The sequence below is a fragment of the Macrotis lagotis genome, chromosome 1 (assembly GCF_037893015.1).
Source record: "Macrotis lagotis isolate mMagLag1 chromosome 1, bilby.v1.9.chrom.fasta, whole genome shotgun sequence".
In the NCBI taxonomy this organism is placed as follows: Eukaryota; Metazoa; Chordata; class Mammalia; order Peramelemorphia; family Peramelidae; genus Macrotis; species Macrotis lagotis.
This window is the reverse complement of record NC_133658.1, coordinates 284,795,958-284,817,313: the sequence shown is the minus strand read 5'-3', so window position 1 is coordinate 284,817,313 and position 21,356 is coordinate 284,795,958.

Genomic DNA, 21,356 nt, shown 5'->3' with positions numbered 1-21,356 from the left:
TGAACAACTTCCTTCTTATGGAGAAGAATAGATCAAATAATGATTCCTGTAGGAATGACTATCTTCAGACTTTTGATATTATAATAAAAAAGCCATTCAAGGACAATTTGCACATGGAAATCAACGACTACATTGAAAATAGAAAGGAGAGAAGTCAATATGGAAGTTTTGTGAAGTCTAGCCTGCAAGAGGTCATGACTTGGGTGAAGAATTCAAGGAATAAAATCAATGACAGCTGTGATGCCAATGTACTATGAGCAGGCTACATGGACAAGAAGTGCTCATTTAAGGAGCACTCTATTGCTGGACATGAGTGATTAGAGCTAATAGTTCTATAGGAAATGGTCATAAGACATTCAGACTGAATTTTTATGATGTTCCAGAAGATGATTTGACTGTAATTGAATAGATGTAGTCATTTGTACATGAATATGGATTGTTGTACATAAAAGAAAAAAAATTAAGACACCCCCTGAAAATAATCCCTAATGTGTCTTTTGGAGCAAAAATTAATATAAAACCCAGACTTAATTTGGGGGAAATATGGTATCTCACACTTCCCACCTTCTCAATAAGAAGGGACCTCTGGACACAGAGAAATAATGTAACCCTTTTGTATTGGAAATGAATTTTTCTGTACTGTCAAACTGATTTTTAGAAACACCTTCAGGTATGCCAAGACTTGGTGTGTGGCCATGGGTCTAACCTCCCTCACACCCTGGGGGCAGGCACAGCAGATCCCACTCAAGCACAATAAAAATGCTGCCTTACACGAGTTTTAATTAATCCTTGCCCTTGGAATATACAGCAGACTCTGGTACTACTTAAATGACCAGCCCACAGAAATGTATTTAAGCAAAGTTCCATCCTGACTTGCCCTCTTTTTCCTATGTTGCTCCACTGAGCATCTGCTACCCAGTTTCTTTTCCCTTTCCTTTCTCTAAGTTGGATTCAATTCCTTAGAAACTTACTTTCTTTCCAAGCTTGCAACTTTCTCTTTAGCTTGACTCTCTCCTTAGAAACTCACCCTCTTTAACTTGACTATTCTCTTTGTTGTTCTCTCCAGTGCCTCTTACCTCATTAAAGTACCTAAATTTGATTCCCATGTGACTACTCTCCCTCATTAGGGATCAGTGCTTCCTCCTTCATTTTTAGCCTTTCCCTCAATTTCTGCTAATCAAACCTGTCCTTAAAAATCACTTTCTAGTTGCTGCTCCAAAGGGCCTAATTTGTGAACTTTTTAGTAACTTGTGAACTCTTGTGGTAACCTCTGAAACTTTTGTGCAATCTGTAAATTAAAATTTCTTACCTCCCTGAGTCAGAGACTTCCATGATTTCCTCATTGAAAGAATCACAGTTGTCCCTTTCTCCAGGAAAAATAATAACCTTCTTATTTGCTTTGTGGACTGAAGGTGGCACTTGTTTGGTGGAGTCACAGTTCAATCATTACTCATCTCCTTTATACTGAACATCTTTCTTTAGGAACTCCTCTTACCTTACTATTGCTCACCTCTTTGACTTGCCACCACTATAGATTTTAGTTACCAGATCTCCTCTATCTCTGAGAACCACTTCTGAGAAAGGTTATCAGTGTTTATTCCTGATGGAAAAAACTTTATCTCCCAGAAACCCTTTTAAACAGCTCCAAATATTTGTCCCTTCTATAAAAGTCTCTCTCAAAGTCTGTTTATCAGTTTTATTTCCAAGATACTCAGACTACCTTGCTGGAAGAGAAAAACTATAGAATAAGAGAACTGCACAGTGTTAAAACTGGAAGGAAATCTTAGCTCTAAAATTTATCTTTCTCATTTCACATATGAGGAAAATAATGTCCACAGAAGGGAAATAACTTGACCAAGGCTACATAGTGACAAAAATCAGACTTTCTAATTCCAAATCTAGGGAGCATTCCACTGAATCTTTTGTAGAGCAATTTGTGAATGTTTGCAAATGTAAAAATTTATAAAGCAATAATTTAAAATGGTAATTTGGCTTCTGTCTTCCTTTATCTCTGGTTACTTATCAACTAAGCCCTTTAACCACTGCTAAATTTTCTTATCCTGTTTTCAAAATTGAGTCATTCTGGGTTTAATTAGAATCTCCAAAGTTTCTTCTCCTTTTGATTCCTTATATGGCTGTACTATCATCCTGTTAACCCATCTCAATAGGGATAGGGTCATATCCGCATTTCTCTGCCAACACTCACTCCCCCAGCAAAGCCTTGGAATTGCCTCTATCAGGTCTGTTTGAAATATAATGGTGATTTATCATTGAACTTAGAGGTAAGGGAGTGTGCAGAAATGAATTTACTAGAAGCCTATGGAACTGAATATATATATATATATATATATATATATATGCATGTTGTTCTGTACCTAGCAGAACCACTAGCCTCTCTAAAAATTTTTCATGATAATGTGTGTGTGTGTTTGTGTGTATGTGTGTGTATTTTCATTATATAAACAGTAGAGAGGATGAAGAATAAGAAAGAGTGAATGACTTGTTTATGGTCACATAGCACAGGGTCAAGTAAAGCCAATGTCCCAGGTTGCTATAGTCACTGTTTTTAAAGTTTGTGCCACTTTCTCTGCCTTCCTTAGATGAAAAGTTATCCAACTCTCTCAGCAAGTGGAGGACTGAGCTATTTAGATGGAAAGACTAAACATGAGTTTCATGGAAAAAGAAACTGTTGCACATTTTCCAGAGACTTTTAAACATTGTTTTGGCAACAGCTTGGCCTTAGTGGCCTCTCTACATCCAATATGACATAAAATAAACATGACCCAAATGGCTCAAACCTTGGTCTGGGAGAGGCCTTGGTTTGTGAGCAGATCCAAGCTACATTTCCTTCCAGGGTTCTAAAAGGTTGATGCATGAGAGGTTCCATCATGCAGAGTCATGTCCTGATTCCATCTTCTTAACAGGGTAAACTTTAGAAACAGAATGTAAGAGCAGGAAGGAGCCTTTTAGATCAGCTTAATTTTTATGTAGCAATTATTTCCATCTATTTCCAACCTGCCACACCAAGGAAGCTTTTCCTTGTGACAAAGAAAAACAGTTAAACAAAGTCTAATTTGGAGAGGGTGGAAAGTTTTCAGGGAGCAATGAGTGATATAGTTTGAGGTGAGCTTAAAATTTATTGAGGGAAATAAGTGAGCTCCTTGAAGGCAGGAATTGTCTTGTTTTTGTGTTTGTGTCCCTAGTGCTTAAAATGGTGTCTGATACATGACAAAGGCTTAAATGCTCTGGCTTTGATTTGTTTATTCATTGAGGGTCAAGACTCAAGTCTGTGGTCCGGTTTAAAGGTTCAGTTTGTGATGACAGAATAAAGCAAATTGTGGATCACAAGTGAATTGAATCTATGACCTAGGACTTCTTGATAAGGGGATCTAAGAAAAACCCTCAGGTTCTGTGGTGGTCACTCTTTCCAAACCAGAACCCCTGATCCTTGATCTTTGCTGAGATACTGTGTTCACCTTGGTTTTAGTCAGCTAACTGCTGATTCTCCATCTTCAAGGATGTTCCCTAGCTCCTCCATACTCATACTAAGCTTAATCAGAGTGGGGTTGCTCCCTTGGGAAGAGGAGCTGGATGTTCTTTGATTTGGCTGCTGGTCTCTAAGGATTTAATTACATCATAAAAAGTTGTCTCAATGCCTGTTCTCATAGTAATCAGTATTTATAATGAAGAAAAAGTACGATCACAACACATAACTATAGCAAATTTTATGATTTTTGCAGGTCTCTTTCAGTCTGCAGCAAGGCAGAGAAAGATGGAGAAACTGTTTATTTGTCACCCCAATTTGGTTTTTATCTAGTTCTGTTCAGCCCAGTCCCATGCCATGCCATTCCATGCCATGCATGCCAGGCCATCCATTTCATCCTAGGTCATGTCATGCCATTCCATCTTATTTATCCCCAAATAACCCATCCAATCCAATTCAGCAAACATTAAGTACCCACTTTGAATGAATTTTCAAGCAAGTCACAGAAGATGGAAAGATAAAACCAAAAGTTAGACTCTATCATCAAAAAGTTTACATTTTACTTAATAAGTTTACCTTGGACTGAGCCTTATTTGCTTAGAATCAGCCTGAGCACCAGAGAATATAGTTTCAAGGTTCATTTTAGCTAGAAACATCTTGCAGTGAATTATGAATCAATGTGAATGAATTCTATTTGCCTGAGTTATTCTAGCATCAATGTCTAACCTTAGAGCTGGAAAGGCCTTTGGAGATCATTTAATCCAACCACTTTATTTTTGAGGTGAAGGAACTGAGGCAGAGAGAACTGAAATGACTTCCAGGATCAAGCCAATAGAGAAGTAACAGAACCAAAATCTGGTCCTAGGGCTTCTGTTCCATAATCTTCTTTGCTAGCATGCTCCCAGTGTTTTTCTTTCTATTTGTTTTTTTCTTTATTGCAAGGGGATGGGGTTAGGTGACTTGCCCAAGGTCACATAACTATGTAATTATTAAATGTCTGAGGTTGCATTTGAACTCAGGTCTTCCTGACTCCAGGGCTGGTATTCTATCTACTGTGCCACCTAGCTGCCACTTCCAGTGCTTTTAATGGATGCCATTTTTAAATTTAGCAGCCCAGATCTGGAATGGGGGGCCTTAGAATAAATTCAACACGGTCACTTTTTTTTCATTTATTCAAAACCTTTTTATTATCTTCCTACTGTGCAATGCACTCTGCTAGGATAACAGATAAAAGTTGGAAAATGACATGACCCCTACTTTCCAGGAACTCACAGTCTAATAGAAATAATAACTCATATTTCTATACTATTTTACTTTTAAAGAATGTTTTCTTCATAGCAACTCTGAGAGTGTTGCTTTTTGAGGAAACTGAGCCACTTAGAAGGGACATGATCTTTTTACAAAAGACTATAACAAGGACATGACAACAAAGATTTTGACCTAAAGTACCAGAATTTGCAGGGTGCTCATAGCAGTTGTATTTCTTCATTAGGAAGCAAGAAATGAATTTGAAACTCAGTAAGCAAGAACACTTAATTAAAATAGAAAACTCTTGCATGAAATATTTCCTCTGAAATTTCCTCCTTTCTCTGAAGGAGAGGAAATTTTATTTTAAATTCCAATTTAAATTTAAAATTTTAAACTCTTCAAGTCCCATATTATACTTTTCAAGACCTGCCTCCTCTCACAAAATGTTTCTTTATATTTGGCCCATGCTTCTCAGAACAACTTTATATAGAACTTTCAAACTGTGTCACCCAATTTAACATCTAGTCATACTACACCCTGTCCTTTTCTCTGCTTCATGCATATGCCTTATATTTAGACTTTGTACTTTTTGAGGGAAAAATCCTTTTACAACATTGCCAGCAGTGATCAATCAAGAGCTGAATATACAGTAGATCATCAGTCTAGGTAAGGGATTTAAGTGTTAGGTTTATATTGTAAAGTCATACAATACATCTGCATGGGAGTTATTTGGCATTTATGTTCTGTACAGCTTGTGACATCGGATTGTTGGTCCAATGTGGTGAGGGTGGAAGTCTCCAGAACCTAATCCTGAAAATGGAACTTCCAATTCCAGCCATGTACCACAAATAGCTGTATTTCTAAAACAGACTAAATTGGATTACCTTATGGTTGGGGGTTTTAGATGCCAAGTTTGAATAATGCAAGATTTTAAGGGGCATAAATAAAGTGCTACCTGTGACATCTGATTCCTAGCAAATCCTCAAGGGAAATTAAGCAATAGGGATTAAAATGCAACCATTTCCTCCTTGCCCTGCAAACTTCTCACCTTGTTAAAAATCAATGATCCCAGAAGGAGTGCAATTATTTTGCAAATATCTCTGCTTTCTTCAAGTTACCTACCACATAGCTGCCAGAATTGTTCTTAAGGTACAATCTGACTGCATCATTTTATTTTTTATATATATCTTCAGTGGCTCCCTATTCTCCAGGACAAAATATCTACTTGATAGCTTGGGATTTAAAGTTTGCAACCTACCTTTCTAGTTTTATTTCACAATATTGCCCTCCAAATATTCTCCATTTCAATCAAACTGAATTATTAGTTGTTCCCCCTCATTTGACATGTCATAGTCTGTCTCCACACCTTTGCATATCCTGTTTCTCTTGTCTGGAATGTACATCTTCATCTCTTTCAAGGTCAAGGATATGCAGCTCAATTGTTACCTCTGCTATGAAACTTTTTCTGATCCCATCAGTGATTAACTTTCCTCCCTCTAGAAATTCTCTTATATTTGTATATTTGTGTCCATGTAGTATTCTCCCAGTAAAACACAAACCACTTGAGGGAAGATAATATTTAATTTTTGCATCCTGAGTATCTAGTATAGTCATTTGTCCATGGAACTTGACACATGCTTATTGAATCACTAATGAAGAGTATCCTCATACACACACACACACACACACACACACATCAGTATATATTTGAAACCACAACATTTATCTATCTATCTATCTATCTATCTATCTATCTATCTATCTATCTATCTATCTATTTTTTAAGTTTTTTTGCAAGGAAATGGGGTTAAGTGGCTTGCCCAAGGTCACACAGTTGGGTAATTATTAAGTGTCTGGGGCCAGATTTGAACTCAGGTATCCCTGACTCCAGGGCCAGTGCTCTATCCTCTGCTCCACCTAGCTACCCTGAAACCTCAGCATTTATAAAGGGCAGTGAGATTTTCAATATTATTGATGTCTCTTTCCAAAGTTTGCTTCTGATGTCTATTATGGATTGGTGGTAATCTTGATTTCTTGAAGACTATATTATTGGAGTTCAAGCTCTGGTAAATCTTAAGTTTTATTTATTTTTTTCAATTAACTGGTATTTATTAGCTTTCCTTCTCACCTCTCCCATTCAACTGAAAAAAGGAAAAACAATCCTTTGCAACCAATGTACACATTCAATTAAAAGAGACCCCTAAATTAGCAGTGTCCAAAAAGTGGGTCTCATTCTATGTATCATTCTATATGTGTATATATATATGTATACATACATATATATATATATATATACACATATATAATCCATTCCCAATCTTTCATGATGTGGGTTACATTCTTCATCATTTATCATCTGGAATTATGTTTAATCATTTTGTTGTTCAGAATTGAGGATGAAGTGTTGAAGGAACTATTGAGATGTGTATGTTATTAATACTGATATAGTGATCCTATTATACTCTAATTCAGCCTTTTATCTTTTCCAGGACCCTAGAACAATGCATTTCATATAGTAATTACTTCATAAATGATTGCTGATGAAATGTATTTTGACTGATAATTCTTAGTTGGACTTTCTGATTTAATCTAACCCTTCCCCTTCTCTCACCTTTCTTCACTCCATGAGTGTCTTGGTTGGTAATGAATAAGAAAAGCATGATCCATTTGGAAAGAACTATATATGACTTGGTCTGAACTAGTACCCAGTATCTTCAGTTGAAAAGATATTGGAGAGCAGCAGAACAATTTCTATTATGTGAATATAATAGAATATTGCTTCTTGGTAAAGAACCAAAAATAATAAAGACTCAAAGAAACAGGAAGGCTTTTGTATCAAGTGTATGCAGGGTGAAGAAAAGCAGAGCCAAAAGAACAATATGTACAATGTAAATACAATTGCAACAATGTAAATAAAGTAAATGTGAAGAAACAACAAATTTCTGGTCAGAAACAACATAATCAGTAGCAAATTTATGTTGCCAATACATAAACTACTTTTTTTAGGAAATGTAATTTATAGTGGAGTTCATTTGGATGTTTGTTAAGAAGTGTCAAAACAATATGTTTAAACAATCCTTTTTTAAGTTAAGAAAAGGTATTGGGTATAAAGAACTGGAAAATTACACATGTTCCTTTTCTATTTCTTAGTTTCATAGTTATATAGATTATAAATTACAGAAGTTCCTTCTCTGACTTTGGTTTGGCTGAGTTGAGTAACTCCTTCTGATTTGGTTAAAAAAAACCACAACAGAAAGGGTTTCCTTCACAGCTCAGTTTGGAAATGTTCTCTCTCCCTTTCTCTCCCTCCCTTCCCCTCTATTTTCTCTTCTCTCTTCTCTCTTCTGTCTCTCTCTCTCTCTCTCTCTCTCTCTCTCACCCCCGCCCCCACTCAACCCACCACCCCAGTGAACTCTTTTTTATCTCTGTGAATAAAGGAAGTCACAGTGGACTGGAGATTTATGATTGTAGGATTTTGAACCAGAAAAGGTCCAAACCTCCAATTTTACAGATAGGGAAACTAAGACCCACAGAAAGGAAATTCCTCCTTCTTCCTCTCCCTCTCCCTCTCTCTCCTTCCCATCCAATTCCCTATCATTCTTAGAATCAAGGCATCAAAAGCTTCCAGATTCTCTATTTGTTCTTCACCATATATATATATATATATATATATATATATATATATATATATATATATGTATATGTGCATATATATGTATGTACTCTACATTTATTAGATTTACTTTAGATATTTTCAGATTCTTACTTTATCAAACCACTTGTGAATTAGCTATATGTCTATCTATTGGACAATTATTCTCCTAGTAATATTTCATCACTCCATCTTTTCTTCCTTCCTTCTTCCCTAGCTTCCTTCCTCCCTCTCTCTTTCCCTCCTTACCTCTTTTCCTCTCTCCTGGTTTTTCCTTCTCTTTTTCCTTCCTCTCTTCCACCCCCTTCATTTCTTTCTTCCATCCCTTTTCTTTCTTCCTCCCTTTGACCCTTCCTTCTTCCTCCTTCCCTTCCTCTATCATCCCCTTTCCATTTTCTCTCCTCCCTTTCTTTCCTTCCTTCCTTTCTCCTTCCTCTCTCCTTCCTTCTTTCCTTCTTCCCTTCCTTCTTTCCTCTCTCCTTATCCTTTCCTTTCTCCCTCCCCTTTCCCTTCTTTTTTCTGTTTTATTTATTGTTATTAACCTATCATTTTTTGTAAGGTTTTGAATTTTACAATTTCCCCCCTCCCTTCCCCCCCCAGAAGGGTCTCTGATAGTCTATATATTGTATCCATGCTATACATTGATTGAAATTGAAACATAGATCCCCCCCCAAAAGAAGATGAGAAACCTCAAGAATAGAGAGAGGAAAAAAACCCCAAAATGTACTTCAGTCTGTGTTCAGATTCCAATGGCTCTGTCTCTGGGGTGAGTTGCTTTCTTTATCATAAGTCCACCAGAGAAGTTGCTTCAATATTTTTCCCACAGTTGCTATTACTAGCTGTCCCTCCCTTCTATTCCTCCCCACTCTCATTTATTCTATTCTCTCCCTCTCTCTCCTTTGATCCTGGCTCTGTCCAAAAGTGTATTGTATCTGAGTACTATCTCCGTTGATCTTCCCTCTCTTCTATCACCTATTCCCCTCCTTCCCTGCCCCATCCCTTATCCCATCCATCCCTTTCTTCTCATTTTTCTCTAGGGTAAGATAGATTTCCTTACCCTATTAAGTGTGTATGTTATTTCCTCTCTGAGTCATTTCTGATGGGAATGAAGGCTCACTTATTCCCCCTTGCCTTCCCCCCTTTCCGCTCCATTGAAAAAGCTTTTTCTTCACACTTATGTGAAATTTCTTAGCTACTTTTTCATATCCTTTTCCTTCCTCCCGGTGCTTTCCTTTATTGCCCATTAACTCCATCTTTTTACTAGATTATACCATTATATTCTGCTCCTTCCTATGTCCTGTCTATATATATGCTCCTTCTAACAGCTCTTATAAATGAGAAAGTTCATATGAGTTATCAATATCTTCTTCCCATGCAGAAATGCAAGCAGTTCAATATCATTAAATTCCTCATAGTTAGTCCTTCTCTTCCACTCCCTCTATGGTTCACCAGAGTCTTGTACTTGGAGATCAAACTTTCTGTTAAGCTCTGATTGTTTCAATAGGAAAGTTTGAAAGTCCCCTGTTTCATTGAAAGTCCATCTTTTCCCCTGAAAGTGAGTGGATGTTCAGTTTTGCTGGGTAGTTGATTCTTGGCTGTAAACCAAGATCTTTTGCCTTCTGGAATATCATATTCCAATCCCTATGTGCTCTTAATGTGGATGCTGCCAGATCCTGTGTAATCCTGACTATGGAGCCTTGGTAGTTGAATTGTTTGTTTCTGGCAGCTTTTAGAATTTTCTCTTTAATTTTGGAGTTTTGGAATTTGGCTATAATATTCCTGGACATTTTTCTTTTGGGATCTCTTTCAGGTGGTGACCAGTGAATTTTCTCGATTTCTATTTTACCCTCTGCTTCTAGGTTCTCAGGGCAATTTTGCTGTATTATTTCTTGAAAAATGAAGTCTAGGCTCTTTTCCTGGTCATGGCTTTCAGATATCCCAATAATTTTTAAATTATTTCTTCTGGATCTGTTTTTGAGGTTGGTTGTTTTTTCCAATGAGATATTTCACATTTTCTTCTAATTTGTGGCTTTTTTGGAAGGGTTTTATTTCTTCCTGCTTTCTTGCAAAGTAATCAGCTTCCTTTAGTTCCATTCTGCATTTGAAGGAGTTATTTTCTTCAGAGAGCTTTTTTATCTCCTTTTCAGCTGGCCAGTTCTGCTTTTTAAGGCATTCTTCTCCTCATTTGCCTTTTATTTTGCTTTTTTCATTAGGCCTAAACTGTTTTTTAACATATTATTTTCTTTAGTATTTTTTATATATCTTTACCCAAGCTGTTGATTTAGTTTTCATGATTTTTCTGCATTGCTCTCATTTCTCCTCCCAATTTCTCCTCCATCTCCCTTAATTGCTTTTCAAAGTCTTTTTTGAGCTCATCCATAGTCTGAGGCCATTTTATATTTCTTTTGGGGGGTTTGGATACAGAAGCTTTGATTTTGTCATCATCTGAGTATGTGTTTTGTTCTTCCATGGGACTAAAGTAATTCTCTATGGTCAGATTCTTCTTTTTCTGTTGTTTACTCATTTCCTCAGCCCAAGACAGCACTTCCAAGACTTTGGGTTTGTTTGTTTTTTTTGGGGGGGAACACCACACTGGGACCTTTATTCCTCCAAGGTCTTATGCTCTCTTGCCTGTGCTTTGATATGTAGATGTCCCCCCCCATACTTCCCTCTGCCCTGGAGCTATAAGGAGGGATCCAGCTTGGCTACTTAGTATGGAACCTGAAACTGCCACCTGAATCTGAGTGTAGGCTAGCAGCAGAGTCCTACCCTGAGGGAGAGTAGAAAAATCTCTGCAGTCTTCCCTGACCCCTTACTGTCTCTGGAAGTGCAGGCTGGTTTCTCCTGACACTTGCTTCAGTTTCTGCAACTGGTGCTCCTCACTCTGCACTCATTCTGGTGTAGCAGAGGTCTCTCCCCACACCCCTTCAAATTGTTTTAGGTGATCTCTGGGCTGGCCTGGACTGGGCTGGACTGGACTGGGCTGCACTGTGCTGCTGCCACAGCTTTTTTTCCCCAAGCCCTGGTCCTGGTGAAACACACCTTTCCTGCAGAGCTTCTTAGTTATTTTGGACTGGGAAAATATATCACTCAGTCTTTCTGTGGGTTCTGCCCCTCTAAATTTTGGCTAGAGTTATATTTTGTTGGCTTTGGAGTTTTGGGGGGAAGGAGTTCCTGGGAAATGCTGCCTTCATGCCACCATCTTGGCTCTGTCCCCTTTACTTTTTTATTCCCCCCTTCCTCCTTTTTTCTTCCTCCCTTCCTTTCTCTTTCTACTCCTCCTTCCCTCCCTTCCTTCCTCCCTCCTCATCTTCTCCTTCTCTCTCTCCTCTTTTTCCTTCCTTTAGGTTTGCTCATCAGTGTCCTTCTTTTCCCTACATTTCACTCAAAAAGACAAAATAAATCTCACTCTGATAACAAATAAGAACAACAGCAAAACAAAATAGGAATATCATTCCTTTTTTGATTCCATCAAAGCTCTGTCAAGAGATGAATAGCATGTTTCATCACAGGTCCTCTGGAAACATGATTGGTCATTGATTTGATAAAAGAACTTTAATTTTTAAGTTATTTTTTTACTATAGTGTTGTCATTGTATAAATAATATTCATAGTTCTGTTCATTTCATTCTGCATCACTTCAGGCTTCTCAGAATTCTTTGAAATCAACTCTTTCATATTTTAAAAAAATGATCTACTGACACTCAATTGGATCTATATAATGTGTTTGCCAGTTGATGAGCACCTTTTTCTTTCAGTTCTTTTCTTTTTTTTCTCTTTTGCCTTTTCTTTAATTTTTCCCCACATTGTAATCAGAACATTTGCTTTGCATGGTACTATTCCTTGCTTGGTATCATCTTTCCTTTTAATATGTATCCCCTTCTCTCTATCCTTACCTGTTTTCTTATTTGATATATTCCTACACAAACCACTATATGTATATGTATTTGTATTTTTGTGTTTATCTAAGGGTATTTGTGTTCAATATTCTTTTGGTTCAGATTAGAGTGACGTTCATCTGATGATTGATGCCTCAAACCCTTCTGTCACATTTTTACAATTCCTTTGATATCCAAGTATGAGAAATAGCAAATTCCATACTCTTCTTATTACTTTCTATAATTATTCAACCCCCAGGTCCTCTGTTTTTCTTAATTAACTTCCTCAATCCTTGAAGACATTAAAGTACTTTAAGGACACCTATTTCTTCTATCCCTAATAGAATGTTATCTTTCATTTTCCTACAGCCCTTTGAGCCTTGCTCAAAAAATGATTATTTCTAGGTTGCTCTTTAATCTTGTTTTTGCACTTCAAAGTTCCTACTCAGTCCTAGACATGAATATCTGAGAATTCTCTATTCCATTAAAGTTCCATTAAATTCTTATCATCCCCTCCCTTCCCTATCTCCAACCAAAAAAGATCATACTCAGTGATGTAGGGTAAATTATTCTTTCTTGTAAACATATCTTCTGCCTTTTGGAATATTGTATTACAAGCTCTCCTCTGATTTATGGTTGAAGCTCAGAAATTTTGTGTGACTTTGATTATGGTTCTTTAACTACTTTTTCTCATGAGTATTTGCTACATTTTTTCTTTTATGTGACAGCTTTGTGTTTGACTCTGATATTCCTTGGAGTTTTCTTTTTGAAATTTCTTTGAGAGGGTAATCAGTGAATTCTTTTGATTTTCATTTTCTCTTCTGGTTCTAATTGATCTGGACAGTTTTCATTTATTATTTCTTGAAATATAGTGTCTAGGATTTAAAAAAAATGTATGATTTCCTTGGAGTTCAGTGATTCTTAAACTATCTTCTTTATCCTATTTTCTAGGTCAATTGGTTTTGATAGAAAAGATAATATCTTCCATTTTCTTCTATTTTTCAATCTTTTGGTTCTGTAGAAAATTTCTTGAAGTTGCATGGATACAGTAATTTCTGTTTGATCTATTCTAATTTTAGATAGTCTGTAATTTGGGCAAAGTTAGAACTTTTTTTTAGTTTATTTATTCTATTTCCAATTCTTTCCTCCAGGGTTTTTATTTTAGTTTTATTTCTTGCTTCATTACTTTTAAGTATTTACATAGTCTTAATGGAAAATTAATTTTATTTTTACTTGGAGTTTGAGCTACCAGTTGTTTTGTAGTAAATCTCTTCTATTAGATTAGATATTTCTGGTTTCATGATAATTCTTTACAATTACTCAAATTTTCTTCAATTATTAATCTATCCAGCTTTAATTTTTTAATTGGGGCTTTTGTGCCAGGGCCATGCTCTAACTCTTATATGTTTTTTGTTGAGGAAATTAACCTTACTTGGTTTCCCTCAGGTTCCCTGTGTTCTTGCCATGCCCTTCACCTCTCAGTGTTAAACCTCTTGGATCTTTGAAGTTTGGAGTTCTCCAACCAAAAAAGATCATACTTAGTGCTGTAGGGCAAATTATTCTTTCTTGTAAACATATCTTCTGCCTTTTGGAATATTGTATTCCAAGCTCTGATTTACTTTTGTGGCATCTCAGAACAGAGTGCTAGTGACCAGGGACTCCTTGGTATTCCAGTCTTAATTCTGTAGAACCACAAGGATTATTGCCATTTCTGGTCCCTTCTAAGGTACATGCTGAGAATTTCTGACCACCCAGGAACTATTTGGGGAGGGGTATTTCTGTTCTTACTGCTTCAGGATATAAAAACTTTTAGGATACAAGTATCTCTGACCAGACTCTGATCAAGATGGGAGACCGTAGGCATATTTGGATGAGTATGAGCATTGATCTGGTTGCAGGGCTCCCTTTTCTATTGTCCATGGGCTTTTATTTTACATTTTGTATAGCTCTGGGGTGGAAGAAATCACTTTTTCATTTAAATTTTTCATCATTATTTGATTTGGTAAGATTTTTGTATTTTTTTGAAGTAAGCATATCAAAACTGAGTTGTCATCTATTCAGGCAGCCATCTTTGGCCAGAAGTCTGAGAATTATTTCCCTCTTTATAAAATGGGAGCTTGATCTATAGGCTTTCTAAGGTCTCTTCCAGCTCTAAATCTCATGTACCTATCATGTAGTCAATCATCTGGATTCACTAATGATCAGCAGCCTTTGCTTTTCTCAACATATTGCTTTCTTTTGTTCTCACTAAGTCTTCTACCTCCATCATCCTTATAGTTTTCAATACTAATTCTGTATTGATTTTACATTTATTGACTTATACAATATTATTATGGCAACACATAGAAAAAGAATTGATTCATGTTACTTTGGGTGCTTGATCCTATTCCTACCCCAGTTCCTTGTCTTTCTGCCTTGAATTCCACTTCCTGTATCTTTGAGGTTCAGAGTGGTTCCATGTCTGAAAATCAATAGATTCTAAGTATAACATGTTTTTGGAATTTAGTTAAAGTCCAAATACTGGTTAATGCCAACTTAGTGGTTGTAAGTTGATAGATCTCTCTTATAAAGAACTAATGAAGCCCTGTTCATTAAATGGCCAAATAGAAATGTCATCCAAATGCCAACTATACTGTTGGTGTCTGAGCTCTAATAGTACAAACTTAGTGTTAATGTGATGAATTTCTGTTAGCTCCTATAATTTTAAATATCAGACTTGCCTAGCTAATATGGATATTAACCATTTTGTTTTGACATTATTGAAGCTTGGAGATGATCTCTAAGATTCCCTTTATATTTTAAATTCTATGGTGTCTTTTACCATTAATGTTTCTATTATGTAGCAAATAAAATGATCAATGAACTCAGAGGGTATTTATTAAGAACCTTCTACATGCTCATCAATGTTCTGGACATGGTGTGGACTATACAAACCTGTAAGATGTAGTCTCTGACCTCAGAGAATTTAGGGTATAGTTGGGGAAAGAAGAAAAACATACTATTGCATTCTAATGTTGAGTTGTTCTCTAATTACCTTATGTGCAAGATTGTGCTATAGCAATGATGTTCAGTTTTCAAGATCTAAGGAAAAAAGAAAATCATTGTGGGAGGAAGTGGGAAAGGAAACATGGTGGTTAGAGCTGGGCCTTGAAGAATAGAATTAGAATATCGAAACCTGGGTACTAGTCTGGGCTCCATCTCTCGCAGTGTGACCTTGTGTGAATTACTTGATGTTTCTGAGCTTTATTTTTCTCATTTGTAGAATGATGAATAGTAATTCCTACCTCCACTCTCTCTTATAGGGATATTATGAGGATTTAATAAGATATTATACAATTTTTTGATATACTGTAAACTCCTATGTAAATGTAGGACATTAATTTATTCAAACATCAATTAGGCTTCCATTGTGCAGTACATTGAGGTCAGTGCTGTCAAGAATATGAGATTCAGCAAAGACATAGCCCCTTGGTTATAGTCTATCATAGAGATAAGCTACAAATAGAAACAAGTATAATTACATGGTAAGTACATTATGGAGATACAGAATTAATGCTATAATTATCTTGCTGGACAAATTAATGTTGGGTTGAATAGATGTTAGTTCTCTGCCCATGTAATAATTCTTATGTTCGTAGAATCACAGACACTTACAAAATCTCTAAAGTTGTACTCAGATGAACTCTTATCTAGCCAAATGTCCTCCATGTTGTAACTGTGAAATTGATTTTTTTGATGATGAAACTTAGGGCTTTACATTTATCCCTATGAAATTTTATCCAAATTGTTTCAGATCATCCTTTTATCTTATTGAAGTCTCCCTGGATTGTGACTACATCTTTTAATATATTTGATTTGCCTTCTAACTTTGTGTTATCTTTAACCTTGATACTCTATTCCCTCATCTGATTCATTGAGCAAAAGTTTAAATACCTCTAGTCTGAGTCTACATTCTTAGAGCATTCTACATGTCTCTAATCTGAGGTGGATTCATCAGTGATTATTTTTTTTGGGTTTGAATATTCATCCAACTCTAAATCTTATGTGCTATCATCTAGACTTTATCTCTCCAACTTGTCCAAAATGATGGAAGGCTTTTATTAAGTTGTTTACTCTAAATTAGGTAAAAAACCCATCACCCAGCCACTCAATAATCTCCAGTGCCTCCCTCTCATTTCCAGGATCAAACAAAAATTCCTCTGCTTGGCAGTCAAAGATTTTTTTTATTCACCTATTCTTCTTACAACTTTCATCCACTCTCCTCTCTATAGCCTTTGATCCAGTGACACTGCCTTCTTTGTTATTTCACACTCAAGACACTCCATTTTTTGGCTCCATTAATTTTCTCTGGACGTCCCCATGCTTGGAATGTTCTTCATCCTGACCTCTGCTTTCTGATTTCTTTGACTACTTTCAAGTCTCAATTAAAATCTTACTTTTTATAGGAAGTCAATCTCAATTCCTAAGTCTAGTGACTTCCTTCTGTTAATTATTTACTTTTTATTCTTTAAATAGCTTGTTTATATGCCATTGTTTTCATGATCACCGCTTTCCACTCAAGAGTCACAAATTACCCCATTCCGTTTTTATGACTTTGCCAGGAATCCAAATTTACCTCAGTAGTCTATAGATATAAGATGCCATTCTCATTTCTTTTCTTCAAAAAGAAAGTTTGTCTTTACACAGTTATAGGATCATGGGATCTCTGATTTGTAATCATAAGAGAACCTAAAAGATAGGAAAACTATGGTTCTTTTTCTGTTCTGTACCGATTTCCAAAATATGTCCTAGGAATTAGTACTGGATTTGATGACTTTTGAGGTAATCAAGGGAGGAAGTCAAATCTTGTCGTTTTTACCTCCACAACACCCCTTCTCTTTATAGATTTGACCATCACTTTATCTCATGTATTTATTCACTTCTTGACTTGACTATTGCAACAGCCTCCAAGTTGGTCACCTCATCTCTTCCTACTCCAATGCAACCACTATACAATTACATACACAGTTTTTCTAAAGCACAGATCTAATCAATAAGTTCCAACAACTATAAACTCTAGGATCAAATAGAAATTCCATTTGGTACTTGAAGTTCTTAACAACCTGGCCACATGGTATCTTTCTAGTGTTATTAAGCAGCATTTCCCTTGACGTTGTTGTTCAGTCAAACTAGAAAGGGGAATAAGTATTGACATAGTTCCTATTTTATGCTAGGCACTGTGCTAAGTGTTTTTACAAACATTAGCTCAATTGATCCTCGCAACAGTCCTATGAGGAAGGTGCTATTATTATTCTCATTTTATAGTTGGGGAAATTGAGGGAGAAAGTAAGTTATTTGTCCAGGGTCACACAGCTAGATTTCTGAGATCAAACTTGAACTCTGGTCTTCCTAATTTCAGGCCTAATGCTCTGTATCTATTTTGCCACCAGCTGCCTCTGTGGCCAAACTGACTTCACTGTTCCTTACACAGGGCACACCCTCTTCTACCTCCAAATTTTTATACCGACTATGGCAAATTCTCCTTCTCTCCCCCAATCTCCTTACCTCTACCTCTTGCAATTCCTGCTTTCTCAGACTCAACTTAAGTGCCACCTTATACATGAAGTCTTTCTTTTTATCTATTTTGTATATGTCTAGTATATGTTGTCTTCTTCTATGGAATGTACACTCTTTGAGGGTAGGGATGCTTTTATTTTTGCCTTTGTAAACTCAGGGCCAAGCCAGTGCCTTGGCCATGGTAGTCACTTAAAGGTATATAGCCTTACAAAATTAAGTACTTCTATTATCTCCTTATTTATCTTAAGTATTAGTTTTCTTAAATATTTTTTCTTCTGACCTTTCTAATCCAAGGAACATTCTTTTTCAGTATGGAAATTAGGAAAAAAGAAATTGAGAAGTTATGCATTGTCTCTGTCATTTGTTTTTATCATTGACCTTCAGCAATGTCCCTATTTCTACTTTAATCTTTCCCTCCAATAGTTTAATATCCTTCCTTTTGTTATTCTTATGATCTAATGTTCTGTCCTCCCATATTTCTTGGTACTGTTCTCATGCAGCCCCCAGTGCATGCAGCCAGTGTCTGGCTTTCTAACTAGGTCTGGCAATGGAAGTGAGAGTTGTGTGGAGTCATTTAGAGTTCTATTCTAAATCTAATGCTTCCTCTTTCTGCATGGCCAGGATGCTGCCCTTGCTCCTTGCCGGGCTTTGCTTTGGTCCTACTGGGCTGCTCATTTTGAGGATAGAAATTCTCTTGAGCCAACTAGGGAAACATGCTGAATCCTTTCAACAGTGACTGTTGAAGAAAGGGCTGCGGGTATCTCTTCTGGGAAAAACTTTTGGAGTACTTCCAGACTTAGCCGCTAAGTGGCAAGCATGCAGTAGTAGTTGCTTTATGACAACTAAAGGCAGCAAAGGAGGAACCAGGGCTGCAAAGAAGGACTGTGACAAAGACAATAGACATGTAACCAGAGAATAAGGACAAACTGTAGAAGAGAGATAAAGTAATGAATGCTTATATTGGAGTGGAGATAGAACCCTAGACTGAATTCTCCTTTGACTCGATTCATAGCTGTGATTTGTAGGAAATTCATAGTAACAGTAATTTTCCTTCATGAAATCATGGATTTAGATCCTTGGGGACTTTGGAAATTAATAGAATCCTGCATTTTTATGAATGAGAAAATCAAGGCCCAGAGAAGGAAAACAAACGCACAACTAGCAATTTTAGCTCCTGGATGGAATATCACAAAATGTACCTGGAGCACAGAGTATAAAAAGTGGACTCATATCAATTAATTTTCTTAAAGGCAAATGAATTTCTGGGGTTCATACCTTGGACCCTAAGACACAAATCCCTGGTCTAGGAAGAAATACCCTCTCTTGTATTCCTCTCACATTGAGGAGAAGGCAGTTGTACAGGAAAAAGAAGAGATACTCAAGGATGCTGTGAGGTTAGAGCTAGGGAGATTTCTATCTGGAGAGGGATCAGAGTGAGGCAGGGCTTGAGGGTGGGTCAGATAACCTGGGGCACAGACCATTCTCTAGTAGCTTTTTATTTTAATTAAATATCTGTGCCCTTTTTTTCCCTAAAACTCATATGTTTCTATCCACTTAAGAACTATGAATGTACCTTAAATTTTGCAATTGGAATAAAGCTCAAATCCTCTTGTTGTGGTTATAGTTCTGAGGGCAAGTGATTTGTGCATTGCCTCATGGGTGATAAAGAAAAGAACCAGAATTCCAGTAGGAGTACTCTGACTCTAAGTCTAGCCACCATGTTTTTTTGTTTGTTTTGTTTTGTGATCCCTATAACCAAACTAGAACTGAACATTTTCAAGGCTGTTGGAGGTAAGGCTTGAAATATTATAGTATATTGGCTCTTGAAGTGCACTGAGGTCTGTGGGGAATCTGTAGTTCAACTAAAGGCACCTCTTTATCCCTTATATCTGGGGACTGAGATTAACTGGTTTGTTTGGGGTCTTCCCTTAGAAAAGTAAGCAATGATGAAAATTGACTTATGGTTTAGAGAAGGGTATGCTATCCCACTTTTAGACATTTTCCTGAGGTCAGGAATAGTATCTTAATCTTCTGTCTCCCCACACTGAAGAGTAGAAGTTTAGGCACATGGAACATTCATTGATCACAGGAACATGAGTTCCATGAACTTTGGAGATAATCTACTCCAATCTTCTCAATAGACAGTTGAAGAAACTGAGATTTCTAGAAGTGAAACCCAAGATTCTATGGGTGTTAGGTGGTAGGGTTAGTATTTAAATTTAGGTCCTTTGACCTTATGCTTTTTCTCCTATGCCTAGTGATAAGTACATGATTAATTTGGGAAACTCTTCTGTCATACTTGGTCCCTGGAGATTAGACTTGATTGGATTTTTTGGGGGGGGAGAAGGGTAATACAAGGGGGATGCAAAGTGAGGGACCTATGATAATCTAAATATTCCTAGAAAAATATTTGGAATATACCAGTGGGGACAAGAAGGATAACTAAAAAAAGAAGGAACTTCTTTAATATGGAGAGGGAAAATTTTACTACCTTTACTACTACATCTACTACTACGAACACCATTACCACTACTACAATTACCACCAATACTACTACTACTACTACCATCAGTAGAAATACAATTACACTTACTATTACTATTACTACTACTACTACTATGATTAATAATTTGTATAGTGTAAAGTGTATAGTACTTTAAGGTTTACAAAATGCTTTACATGTTATCTCATTTGATCCTAATCATAATACTGAGAGCTAAGTGCCATTATTATTGCCATTTTACAGATGAGGAAACTGTGGTACAGAGAGATTAAGTGATTTGTCCAAGAAAACATAGCTAGTTAGTATAGGAAGCATAATTCAAATTGTGATCTTCTTGATTCGATGTACCCAAATTTCTCCCCCCTACAATTTAAGTACTTCTAAGATGGTCTAGCTCCTAAACCCTCATGTTTGAGGGATAAAATGCATACTCTCTCTCTCCAAATCATAGGATTTTAACTCTAACACTAGAAAGATTCTCTGAGGACATCTAGTTCAATACTTTTATATTACAAATGAGCAATCTGAGGGCCAGTGGGGATTAAATGTTTTGCCTAAGACTACAAAAGGTAAATCAGGCTGAAGAGGATATCAATGGGATCAAGAAAAATGTGTTAAGACTACATCAAAGCTTCAAAGAACCTTAGGGATCCTTTAGCCCAAGGGGGAAAATTACACCCAAAGACTTTTCCCAAGTTACCCATGTAATAAGAAGTCGAGTTCGACTTTGAATTTTCAAATTTAATATTATTTGCCCTTTGTGAAGATAGGAGAAGGATGTGTAAAGCATGGTTATGACCTTTTTAAACTGGAAGAGATCATGATCTTTTCTAAATTATCTCAATGCTGGATGAGGGTGATGAGATTGACAGGTCATGGTACTTCTGACATGTAGAATATGTAGCTTTTCCTGATACAGTGGAAATAGAACACTAGGGGGCAGATTAAGCTTATCTAAAAAAAGCTAGACCACAAGAGAGGGGTGAGCAATATGGATCCCAGGCTCCCAGGGTCCTGAGTCACCACAGCAGAGAAC